The following is a 12,735-nucleotide window of genomic DNA, read 5'->3' on the forward strand; positions in this document are numbered from 1 at the left end:
TTTTCAAGGGTCTCTAGTGGAATGAACTGTCAGTTTATCTGTCACATGGTTTACACACTGATTGTACGCACCATTCACGCACTATATATGGCCAATTAGTTAACTGATACACTTACAGTAATATCGCATGTCTTTAAACTGTGGACCACCGAAAGGATGTATGCACAGCTAGTGTTTTTCAGCCAATGATAAACTTCCGGTGAAGAGTTAATGTGACTTATTTCAATAAGGTTCCTTTCACAGCACCGATGTTATAATGTAATTACAATACATTCAGGTAAATAAAATTAAACTTTTATTTAGTTGTTCAAGCATAAAATGAGATGAAAGACTGTGTAATGGCTACAGCACCGTCAGGATCAGCAGGCAAGTGCAAAAACTCCATTGAAAATACTGGAGTAAAATAAACTATCATATTTTAAAGACATGGCGAGGGGAAATGGAATTTATTGCAGTGCTTCTTGTCTTGACTGAGACCCACTAATACCTATTAGGCAGTGAAGATTACTGATTTTTAAAGAAATCAGATCTGGAACTTGGCAGTTTTATAAAGGAAAGACAGTTGACCGGAAGCGCTGAGGCTGGCTTGGTGAAATTTAAGGTCCGCGTGCATATACACCAGTGCATATCCAGGTGCTATTTTGCTTACCTTGTTGAAATTAACTGGGTAAACTTTTAAATATATTTTTTAAATTCATTGATTTGATACAATTTTATTTAAAATGTAACTTGGTTTTGAAATATGCTCATAGTTGTTATTTATTTGATAAAAAATAAAACAGTGCTATAATATATATAGATATAAATAAACATAAATTTAATATGCCCATATTTGTGTGTATATGTATAGTTGAAGTCAGAATTATTAGCCCCCCCTTCAATTATTTAAAAAAAATTTTTTAAATGTTTCCCAAATGATGTTTAACAGAGCAAGGAAATTTTCACAGTATGTCTGATAATATTTTTTCTTCTGGAGAAAGTCTCATTAGTTTTATTTCGGCAACAATAAAAGCAGTTTTTAATTAAAAAATAATAATTTTAAGGTCAAAATTATTAGTCTACAGAACAAACCATCGTTTTACAATAACTTGCCTAATTACCCTATCCTGCCTAGTTAACCTAATTAATCAGTTATTAGAAATGGGTTATTTAAACTACTATGTTTGGAAATGTGTTAAAAAATTATCTTTGTTAAACAGAAATTAGTGAAAAAATAAACAGTGGGCTAATAATTCAGACTTCAACTGTATGTATGTATGTATGTATGTATGTATGTATGTATGTATGTATGTATGTATGTATGTATGTATGTATGTGTGTATATATATATATATATATATATATATATATATATATATATATATATATATATATATATATATATATATATATATGTGTGTGTGTGTGTGTGTGTGTGTGTGTGTGTGTGTGTGTGTGTGTGTGTGAATGAACGTCGCCTCGTGGTTCCATCCCAAAGAGGGAAGAAATCACTTTCGCGAACGCTCGCGTTCAATCTGCCCAGTTGGTGGAATGAACTCCCTAACTGCATTAGAACGGCAGAGTCACTCGCTGTTTTCAAGAAACGACTAAAAACTCAACTATTTAGTCTCCACTTTACTTCCTAATCTGCAATTGCCTCTGGATGTACCACTAACTGTACTCAAAAAAAAAAAAATTACTAATACTTTACCTCTTAGACTTTACAGACCTGAAACTTGCCTATAGCACTTACTTATTGTTGCTCTTATAGTTGTGTAAATTTCTTCCTTGTCCTCATTTGTAAGTCGCTTTGGATAAAAGCATCTGCTATGACTAAATGTAAATGTAAATGTAAATATATATATATATATATATATATATATATATATATATATATATACATATATATATATATATACATATATATATATATATATATATATATATATACATATATATATATATATATATATATATATATATATATATATATATATATATATATATATATATACATATATATATATACATATATATATATATATGTATATATATATATATATATATATATATATATATATATATATATATATATATATATATATATATATATATAGATAGATATAATAAAACTGTTAGGTGAATTAATGCTTAATTCAATACAAAATTATGTTTAATATGTTAAGCGAATGTTACCTGAATTAAATATTTTATACAATTTTATTTATGTATTGCTAAAACTAGAACTGTCAGTACAATATATTTAGGCTACTTTAAATAAATCTTTCAAGACATACAGTATAATCTCTTTGCAGCCCCTTCCATGTTAAACAGTTAAATGTGTTCAATTTGTTAAATTTTTATTCAGACTGCATGTCTGAAAACCAAGTGCGCTGAAACATCAGACAATTTATATTTGTATCAGCTAGTCAATCAAACTCATACACAAAAAAACTCTTTGAAAGTCCTGCCCCAAAATCCTCAATCGCTTTTTCAAGAATTACAAAGGATAAAGTTGTTATCGTCACTTTTGGTTCTAGTTTAGTAGCGTTTCGGAGGTACTGAGGGCTGCTTTGTGTACCTCGAGCCGGTGTGCAATCACCACGCTGTTCGGATTCGTTTAAGCGGTACGGCTTCAGCGCTGAAGCGTTCGCTTTGAGGACGAAAGAGGAGCTCGGTGATATGCATCAAACTCCTCAGGCAGAAGAAAGAGCCTGCTAGGCCACTTGTAACTTCACTGAGCGTGGAAAAGAGTTCAGCTCCCACCCCCCACCTTCTCTCCTGACCTGGCCTTTTTCTGAATTGTTCCTCACAAAGCACATTGTCTTGCTAAGCTCCAGCAAACCCCCAAAACACCCCACCCGCCTCCCCGCGGACACACACGCACACAGATACAGACGCGCGCACACACGTTCATGCACACGTCCTGGGACATGTTTGGGATTGAAGCCTACTTTTGCTTATACTGTAGGGATTCACAACATTGCCCTGCAGTTCACACTTGGGATGGACCATTTACAGAAAACACCTATTAAGATTATGCATTGCATTATTTAGTTGACAAATATGTCTTATTAGGTAACGTATTATATAGTAGCTTTATTATCAAGGAAATAAACGTTAGACTGACAGTATTCTACTCAAGAAAGTAATAAAAGAGACATAAGCAAACACTCAATATAAGAAGGAATGAGATCAGCATAGAGTTATAATTAGGTTAACAGGATCTTACAAGAGCTCGAATTGTAATTTTTCTTCTTAATAAACTTCAAACGATTCTTCTATGGAAAAAAAAACACTGGTTCAAATAAATTTTTATTTTATTTACATGTTCCCCTTTAGACATTCTTTTGACTCTAATGAACTTCACCTGTGTGTGTCAAACTAGTAATAATTAGTAAAAAGCAAGTGTTGATTTCGTTGATGAAAAATTTGTCATATTTTTTGTGACGTACAACATTCTACTGCCGAAAACTAGATGTAAACAAAACAAAAATTGAAGTAATGATGACGACAACTATAATAAAAATATACTGACATTTTCGTTGACTAATAAAAACGAGACGGAATGTAAATTGACAGACGTATTTTGTTAAATATTCAATCCGAATTAATCTTGGTGCGTGATGCATGACACACACACATTTGTCAAGTAACTGATCCACAGTAGACGCAAGATGCGATTACATCATCTTTCATAGGGGTGTCAGTCTGATTAAACTACAAAGAAATGGCAACAGCTGAGAGAAAAAGACGATTCATATTTGATGTCAGGACAAAACGACCGCAAACCGGGAGAAAATATCTGATAAAAACAACAAATCTAAAGCAACATCAGCATGCCAGAGAATCATCCCGAGATTCACACAAAGTAAACTCTGATCTTTTTTATTTACCCGAGTGTGTGCTTTTGCCTAACTCAAACAGTATAGCTTTTTTTAATGTAATTGTTTAGGTCTGTAAGGATGTAATGATACTGTAGTGCTAAAAATCTCCGCTTATCAGGGAGTCATAAACAACATACAAGATAACGAAACTTAATGTGAAGTGCACTTTAATTTTTTTACGTACATTTCACTTTAGAATTCCTCTATGTGAGTTAACACAGCCATGGGACTGAGTGCACATTTTACAAGATAACACTTTATCATTTGCCAGTCATATGTCATTACTTTTTTAATCAGTGCTATAGCTAAGCACTGTGCACTGTAGCACCAACTACAACAGTAAAGCTGTACACTCCTATACACTATTGCTATACACTGACATCGCAAAGTGGACTTAAACTATTTTAAGCCCTTTAAAAGATTTAATGGCTTAAAACTGTTCAACAGACTCAAGACTAGTAGTTTACCACGTTAAAATAAACCGTTTGCTAAATAATTTTACACTCCTTCATTTTCAGATGGCTGCTGTTCTTAGATGTGGATTGACTGCCGGCACATATTTTACATATTACTTATTATATAAATAAACAATGCATATCTAATTGTTGGTCTTCAATGGAAAAGCTATAATCCAAATTTTAATTAGACTGTTTTATTTAATTTTAAGTTAGAATATTTTATATAAATAAATGTAGACAATATTTAATTCAATTACACTTAAATAAAACCAAATATATTTGAGTCAACCAAATCTCAAGCAGATTTAGTCGAGTAAAATCTAATGAAATTTACTCGACTAAAACTAAAATGATTCAGAAGACTAAAATATGACTAAAACTAAAATGGAATATTTCCCAGAGATGGGTTGCGGCTGGAAGGGCCTCCGCTGCGTAAAAAACTTTGATGAACTGGTGGTTCATCCCGCTGTGGCGACCCCGAATTAATAAAGGGACAAAGCCGACAAGAAAATGAATGAATGAATAAAATGGAAATTTAGTCAAAAGAGAACTAAAACTAAGTCAAAATTTATTGTCAAAATTAACACTGATTAAGGCTAGTAAATGAGTTAAGAATCAGTCACCCTTTATTTTAACAAATAATAAATTAACTATAACTTTGCTTCAATAAACTTCTAATTTTCTGCTTTATTAAGAGCCATTAAAGGGGACCTATTATGCAAAAATCACATTTATAAAGGGTTTAAACACAATTGTGTGGAAACAGTCTGTGAATATAATCAGCTTCTAATGGTAAAAATGGATTATTTTAGATAATTTTTATGAGCACACTTCATAAAAACAGTCTGCAGAAACACTTTGATTGACATTCACTCTTCGTATGTCATCAGAGGGAGAAAGCCACACCCATTAGTGATGCTCTCTCCCTCATTAGCATAGAGCTTTTTGTGTTTTTTTCTGCCTCTATGCTGACACATAGGCATTTGAAGCCCCGCCCTGTTTTAAAAAGACACAATCTCATTTGAATTTGAATTTAAAGCGACAGTCACCAAAAGGGCACCAATTGGATCAAAGCCTGCAAATTAATAGTGAGAGTTGGTACTTAAACTAAATAGTTACAAAGAGACAACATAAGTTAAACACTAAAGTGGTGACAAAACAGCAGTCAAGAAAACATCCGATAATAGAAATGTAGGTATATGTACAAGCTCTACAATTTCTTTCCTGCTTTCAGTAATGCAAACGTGTCAATAAATGTGTAAGAATATATGCATGTTAACTGTCATTTTAACATGATCAAGTGATTTTTCGTCATTTTTTCTTCATCTGAACACATTTAACTCTGTCATATCTGCAATATTTACACTCCTCTATAAAATGTATAGCATTTGTGACTGTATGAGCTGCTTTTTACTGTACTTCGTGACATAAAAAGGAAACTTAAATGTTGTTCTGTGTCCATGATGGAACTTGCAGGCATTTTATAGACTCGTCCCTCACACCTCATTTCTGTCATCTGTTAAGGTAAGCAGGCGGTGTGCACACGAGCGATACACTTACTTAAATATGTCTTATGATAATACTATGTAGGCAGATTTAAACATAAAACTTTTAGAACCACAGTAAAGCAAGACAGACGTATTTCTCACGTAAAAATGATCAAAATTGCAGGTCTATGTAGGTCTATGTGTATTTGCATAGGTATTTGTTTATAATATATAGCGTGGATTATAATATAGTAAACAAAGAGATTAACTCTTTGTCATAGACATTATTTCCAAAATTAAGCTAGAAAAGTTGTCTGTAGCAGAGTGGTGCTGACATCACAGACCAGCCGTTTATTGCCTAATGTTAGCTTTTCAGTTCTTGCGTTTGCATTTAAGATCTAAAAGTGCTAAAAGTTGCATTTTCGTGAGAGGATTATCCGGCTGGACAAAACGTTATGTGTGATGAACAGTGTTTGAGCACGGAGCTTATTTTTTGCAATCTTCAAAAAGACTATGCAAATCCTATAGGGGTTTTATCGAGGGAACCAGTTTTATGCTAGCAGCCGATTAGCCTACAAGGTGACGTCATAGTTCCTCCACTTTTTGTGGGGGAAAACGGAGCACCCAAGGGAAACCCATGCAAACACGGGGAGAACATGCAAACTCCACACACAAACTCCAACTGATCCAACCAAGGCTCAAACCAGCGACCTTCTTGCTGTGAGGCAACAGCATTAACCCCACTACCCACCCTGAAGCTATTCAAATATTTTTTTTTATACATTATGTGATATCTCAGAATGCTCACAGAACCCATAACAAACATGTGAAACTGTTACTTTCTTGGTCAACGTTTGTGATCCCATCAAGAAAAAAAATTCTTACGAGTACAATATGTGATTAAAATAAATATAAAAAAGATAACACCTTGGAGGAAATGCTTCCCAGCAACCAAACTATCCCACACAAAGGCCTGACTTACCCCGACCCCTGAATTCCCCCTAGAGGCCAGCATCCCGTGTCTCTCTGTGGTACTTCAAACGGGACCAGGACTTGCACTGATTAACTGGCTTTCTCTGCCACCCACCTATTAATGCTCCAACCTTCATTAACACGGGGCTGATGAATGGTGGAGCGTTGAGAGGAGGTGTTAACACAGCACCTGCCTGCACTCATGTGGCCATTTATTAACCAACAATGACCTTCCACATCATAAAGCTGCTGGCCCTCTATTTGCTGTCTAATAAACAGAGGGTTACCCCTCCACTCCACCCCCAGCACTTTAACTCTTTATTGTGCTTTAAAGGATAGAAAATGTCTGTAAAATGTCTGAACACCTGGAATGCAGGAGGGGATGCGGATGGGACTGCAGGTGGTTTGGAGAGGTCATCTGAGCACACAGGCGTATGACACTGCACAAAATGAGAGAAATTTTGTTCAGGGATTGATGGTTTATATTAGCCTCATTTCACACGGTAAATCCAGTAAATTAGTTAAATTGCTATAGATTGAGTTTTCTGGTATATAAAGAAACTTGTGAATACAGCAATGGCAATCTGACTTCTTACAGATGTCATTTACACATCAGTACTAAAACAGGTGAAAAGGAAGTTGCGGTAGTCTTTTTCTTTCAAACCTCATACAATTATTCATTCATTCATTCATTCATTCATTTATTCATTCATTCATTCATTCGTTCATTCGTTCATTCATTAATTTTTCTTTGGCTTAGTCCCTAATTTATCATGGGTTGCCACAGCAGAATGAACCGCAAACTATTCCAGCATATGTTTTATGCAGCAGATGCCCAGTACTGGGAAACAATCGTATAATCTCACATCCACACATACTTATACACTACAGTCAATTTATTTAATCCAATTAACCTATAACCTGAGGGCCCGAAGGAAACCCACGTGAACACTAGGAGAACATGCAAACTCCAAACAGAAATGCCAAATCACCCAGATTAGACTTGAACGAGTGACCTACTTGCTGTGAGGCAACAGTTCTAACTGATGAGCCCCTTTCCAACTACAGTAGAACGAAAAAGCAAAAATGCACCAGTCAATATAATGGAAAACCATTTTCACCACAGGATAAAGATAATAGCAAAGGCAATAATAATAAATAATATATAAATAATAACAATATTAAGAAAAAGTCAAAACTTTTTTTGTGATTTCTTTGTTGATGCATTAAGCACCATAACAAAAAACTAACCAGCTATGAGGCGAATAACAAAATTTGGCTAAAGGACAAATCTCTTATTAGCATTCCAATATTTTGTTAAGAATCTAATCACTTCAGGCACATACTGTTATAGGTCATATGTGGCCTGGCCTACATATGTTTTGGAGTGCTGTACTCACTTCGATTGGAGGAATTTTCAGTAAAGCATTTTGGGTAATGTAGTTTTTCTGTTTCTTTATCGTTGTTCTATCAAACCCAAAAGAAGATACATTACCGGTCAAAAGTCTGGGATCTTTTAATAAGTTATGGAATAATAATTTATTCCAGTGATTTTAAAGATGACTTTTCAGCTTCATTATTCCAGTCTTCAGAGTCACATGATCCTTTAGAAATCATTTTAATATTAATTATTATTATTGTTATTATTATTAATGTAGTAGTAATAAAAGCTGTAGTAACTGGCCACCTTGATACAGATTAATGGTAAAAAAAAAACACACAAAAAAACCTGACCCTAAACTTTTGACCGGTAGTGTATATTACAGAAAGCTGCAAATCTGTAATCAGGTATTTCCATCCAAAATGCGAATTAAATTCATGCGTAAAACTGGATTATTGCATAAAAGAAGTGCGAATAAAGCAACGTTTAGATCCAATAAGCCAAAGAGAACAAAATCGTGACGTTCTGAATAACTGGCGGCAAATATCAAAAGTAAAAATGGAATTTGATGCGATAAGAGAAGCTATAAATGACCCAAATTTACAAATGCCGAAACACAAAGATCCCATGGTGGCGTTTGAAGGCATGAGACGTGGAGCACAGACGCTCTTGTTATTTCTGGAGGTCATTAATAATATAACATCACTAATACTGAAATGGTTAAAGCATTTTAGAATGACCAAAACAACATTACAGATGTTTTACAATGTGCTCAGCCTGCTGATTTGTCCATTCACACACATTTTTATCATCATATGATCTCTTATAACAAAATCACATTACTTTTTTAATGCTGGAACTTGTTCGATAAAAGTTATCGAAAAAAAGTTTATCCTACTTTTTCAAAACTTACGTGCATCTTGCCGTTTCTATCGACCATTTTTTATGTGCATTTCCAAAATGCACATAAAAATAGATGAATGGAAACATACTGTAGCTATTGATTTTTATAATAGGAAGAACAAATACAGGTTCCAGGTTTCCAGCCTTCTTTAAAATATACTTTGTGTTCAACAGAAGAAAGAAACTCATAAAGGTTTTGAACAAGAAAATGGTGAGTAAATCATGACAGAATTTTCAGTTTTGGGTGAATCGTCACTTTGTTTAGGGTCCACACCTTAATTTCAATGAAAATGAATGAAAAGCACAATTAATTAACAAAATCAGAGCTAAAAACAGGTCAGTCTTATAAGGTTTTTAAAGTAATTGTTATTTTTTTCAGGACTTAACTCTTGTGCTCTGTTATTATCATTATAGTAATTGTTTAAATAGACAAAAGTAAGATGATTTAACAACGTTTTTAATCAAAATGATAAAAATAATGGAAAAATTGGAAATGACAAAAATTGGATTTGAGCTCTCCCACATGAGCACCACAACTTATCATGTTAGAGCATCATGTGTGAGAATCGCTAGGCCAAAGAAGCAAAAACAGTCTTCTTCATTATGAAATAATATTATACCCTATGGATTCCATCAAATAAAAAAATGACAGACGGACCACATCTCGCATCATACCGTCAAGGAGGCCACTTCTGGGTGCTGTTTCTTTGAGCTCTGGAGTTTGGCCTTGGAGCACCATTCCAGTCTCCCCTCTGCGGGTGAATGCAGCGAAACAGGAGAGAGTGAGAGAGATCATAATGGGTCCTAATGTGAGGACATATTTATTTCATTCATTAGGTGGAGTAATTGGGCCCTCTTTCAGTGTGGCCAAGGTTAAACAGCCGAGTGATGGATGGAGCTTTTGACAGAGGTTAGCCGGCTTCCGCTCTCACTGCCATTCTTTTCTTTGAGAGATGGCTCCTGTCATGGCGTTCGCGGAGAGAGATCAAGTGGGAGAGCGGCGTTCTGGCCAAAAATCGTCAAAACTCATTTAGGGAAAAGTCAATGAATAGCATAGAATAACACACCGGAGCCCACCGCAAAATTGAAGCCGCCCACACAAAATGGCCGTGCTATTAAGAGTGACCAAAATTGCCGTTCTTCAAGCGTTTTCCTCTGTATCAAAAAAACAACCTGTTACGCAAACAATGCATACGCTCCAAAACCACAGTGTGTTGGGGAGGCATAAAAATACTTCCAGAGACCACAGTGAAACATTTCAGTTGACTCAATAAGATGGATAAACATCTGCATGACGAGACACTGGCTAATAAAAATATTTAAATAAATTATGCCTGCTGAGCAGTGCTGTAAAAGGAAACCAGATTCGTTGTTCGAGGTTCAGCAATAATACTACAGGCAGTCAGTCGCAATCACAAACTTTCACAGAACCGGTAATTACTGTAAAATTGAATTTAGTGTAAGGGTACGTTTTAATAACGTCTGGCGAGTAATTGTAATGCAATTAGAGATGCTGGCTAAGGCAAGTATAATGATAAAATAGACTTATAATGAGGAACAAGGCATATCTAGAGATAGAATTCCATTGTGACTTGTGGGTGGGCTCATTTGACTCAACTGTGTCATCATTTACGAACAATTTACACTAAGTACATTTACATGGACACCAATAATAAGATTTTAATGCGATTATGACAATACTCTGATTAAGAGTTGACCATGTAAACAGAGGTTTTTGATTAATCAGATTAAGGTCATAATCGAACTAAAGAGAAATCGAATTAAGACATGTGGAGTATGCTGATTTTAGTCGCATTATTAAAGTGCAGTACAGACATGTAAACACCGCAATCGAATTATTACAATCATGATAGGACTTTTTTCAGCGTTTTGCAACAGGATAGTCCACACACACACACACACACAAACACACGGCTGTTTGACAGTCTCTGCACCTACCGAGTCAGTGCAGACCACAGACACCTGCATTGTATTATGCAGAGTTTTTTTTTTTCTTCCATTCAGCATGCCGTATGAACTTCCATTAAAACAACACTCTTCCAGCAATTCATAGTTGCATCCAGTATCTCGTTTGTCATGGGGGCATGCAGGAAAGGATTCTGAATGAAAGTGAAAGTGCCAAACTGCAGTTAAAGTCAACAAATTAATAATGAAACACCCGAAATTACATAAAACTCCATTGCAAAACTGGATAGCTCGGTGACACAATGACTTTAATATCGAATTATGTGCTGTAACTTGAAAAGCAACTCATGCATACACCTTAATCTTGTTATTGTCTTAATTATATTGAGGCAAACAATTCAATTACTGATGTCCATGTAAATGTAGTCAGTGTAAAAAAAAATGCTGGGCTCCACATAATTCCTACATGTTGTCCCAGCACAAATCCATTAAGTTAACTTAAGTAGACTGAAAATAAAACAAATATGTTGTCCCCTAAAAAACTTAACTATGTTTTTAACTCATTTTAAAAAGTAGTTTACACAAGCAGCAAAAGTCTTTTTTGAGTGCATCTTCTCTCATGCATGCCTGACAGCAACATAAACTATTTTCATGATTTTACAACAGGTTCTGAGAAATTATGTATTGAGGAAAACAGCTAAATTTAAACACATGAAACAGTGCAAGTATGCAGTCCACTCACATTGATTTGACCACTGCCTACTTTCAATGTCAGAGCAAAATGGCATGGGGAATGTTTTCGTGGCATTCCCTAGGTGCATTTATCACTGTGGAAGGCACAATGGATCAATGGAAGTATCTGCGTCTGTATTGCAGACCATCTCCACCCCTATTTGCAGATTGTGTTTTACTCACCACGATGGCATCCTTCAGCAGGATAATGTGACTTGGCATAAACATTGCAGTGTTGGCACATGATTTGAAGAGCACCATGATGGATATACTATACTACCCAGGCCACCAAACTCTCTGGACTTAAACACAGATGAGAAACTATGGGACCAACTCAATCGGGTTGTTTGCACAATGGATCATCACCTGCGCAACCTAGGGCAGCTGGCCACAGAACTGGAGTCGGCATGGCTCCACAAACCTGTGACTACCTTATAGAAACATATTGACTTTCTTCCTGCCCATTTGCACTGCGAAAGTAGTGGTTATTCTGACTTTTGGCAGGTGGTCACATTAATGTTTATTGAGCCAATCTACTGTTAGGACTGTTTAGTAGCCAATCTACCAGCAGCACATGTATTTGTTAGGTCATCTGATGGGGCAAATCACTTTAGATTATGTATTCATTTATTCATTTTCCTTCGGCTTAGTCTTTTAGTTTTCAGAGGTCGCCACAGTGGAATGAACTATTCCGGCATATGTTTTACTCAGCAGATGCCATTTCAGCCACAACCCTGTACTGGGAAACACCCATACACTCACTCTTGCGCACACACACATATGCACTAGGGCCAATTCAGATCATCCAATTCACCTATTCACCTATACCTGAAAGTTACACTCCACTTTTGTTTTAGAAGTAGGATTACTATCTTACAACTCCCCTAAAGTTCAACAGTTAATGAATGGCTATAAATAAAAAAATAAATAAAAAATTGGAATAAATAAAAAAATTTAATAAATTGATTTGTCATAAAGCAATATATCAAATTAAACTATTCGGGGAAAAA

General features: G+C 35.1%; 1 long non-coding RNA gene across 6 annotated transcripts in view; it reads right to left on the minus strand.

Moving 5' to 3' along the window:
• LOC147833446 (uncharacterized) overlaps positions 1-12,735 on the minus strand; it is a 165,252-nt gene that overhangs the window by 29,128 nt on the left and 123,389 nt on the right. For 2 of the 6 annotated variants that reach the window (XR_015511959.1, XR_015511960.1), the window contains exon 1: positions 6,794-6,939. The exons of 2 other annotated variants lie outside the window; for them this stretch is intronic. This is a non-coding gene — a long non-coding RNA (uncharacterized LOC147833446). Of the gene's footprint in view, positions 1-6,793; positions 6,940-7,148; positions 7,224-7,775; positions 7,846-9,742; positions 12,498-12,735 lie in introns of those variants that run through there. 2 more of the 6 variants (XR_015511961.1, XR_015511958.1) reach the window with 2 other exon arrangements.

The sequence above is a fragment of the Danio rerio genome, chromosome 16 (genome assembly GCF_052040795.2).
Source record: "Danio rerio strain M-AB ecotype USA chromosome 16, GRCz13ab, whole genome shotgun sequence".
In the NCBI taxonomy this organism is placed as follows: domain Eukaryota; kingdom Metazoa; phylum Chordata; class Actinopteri; order Cypriniformes; family Danionidae; genus Danio; species Danio rerio.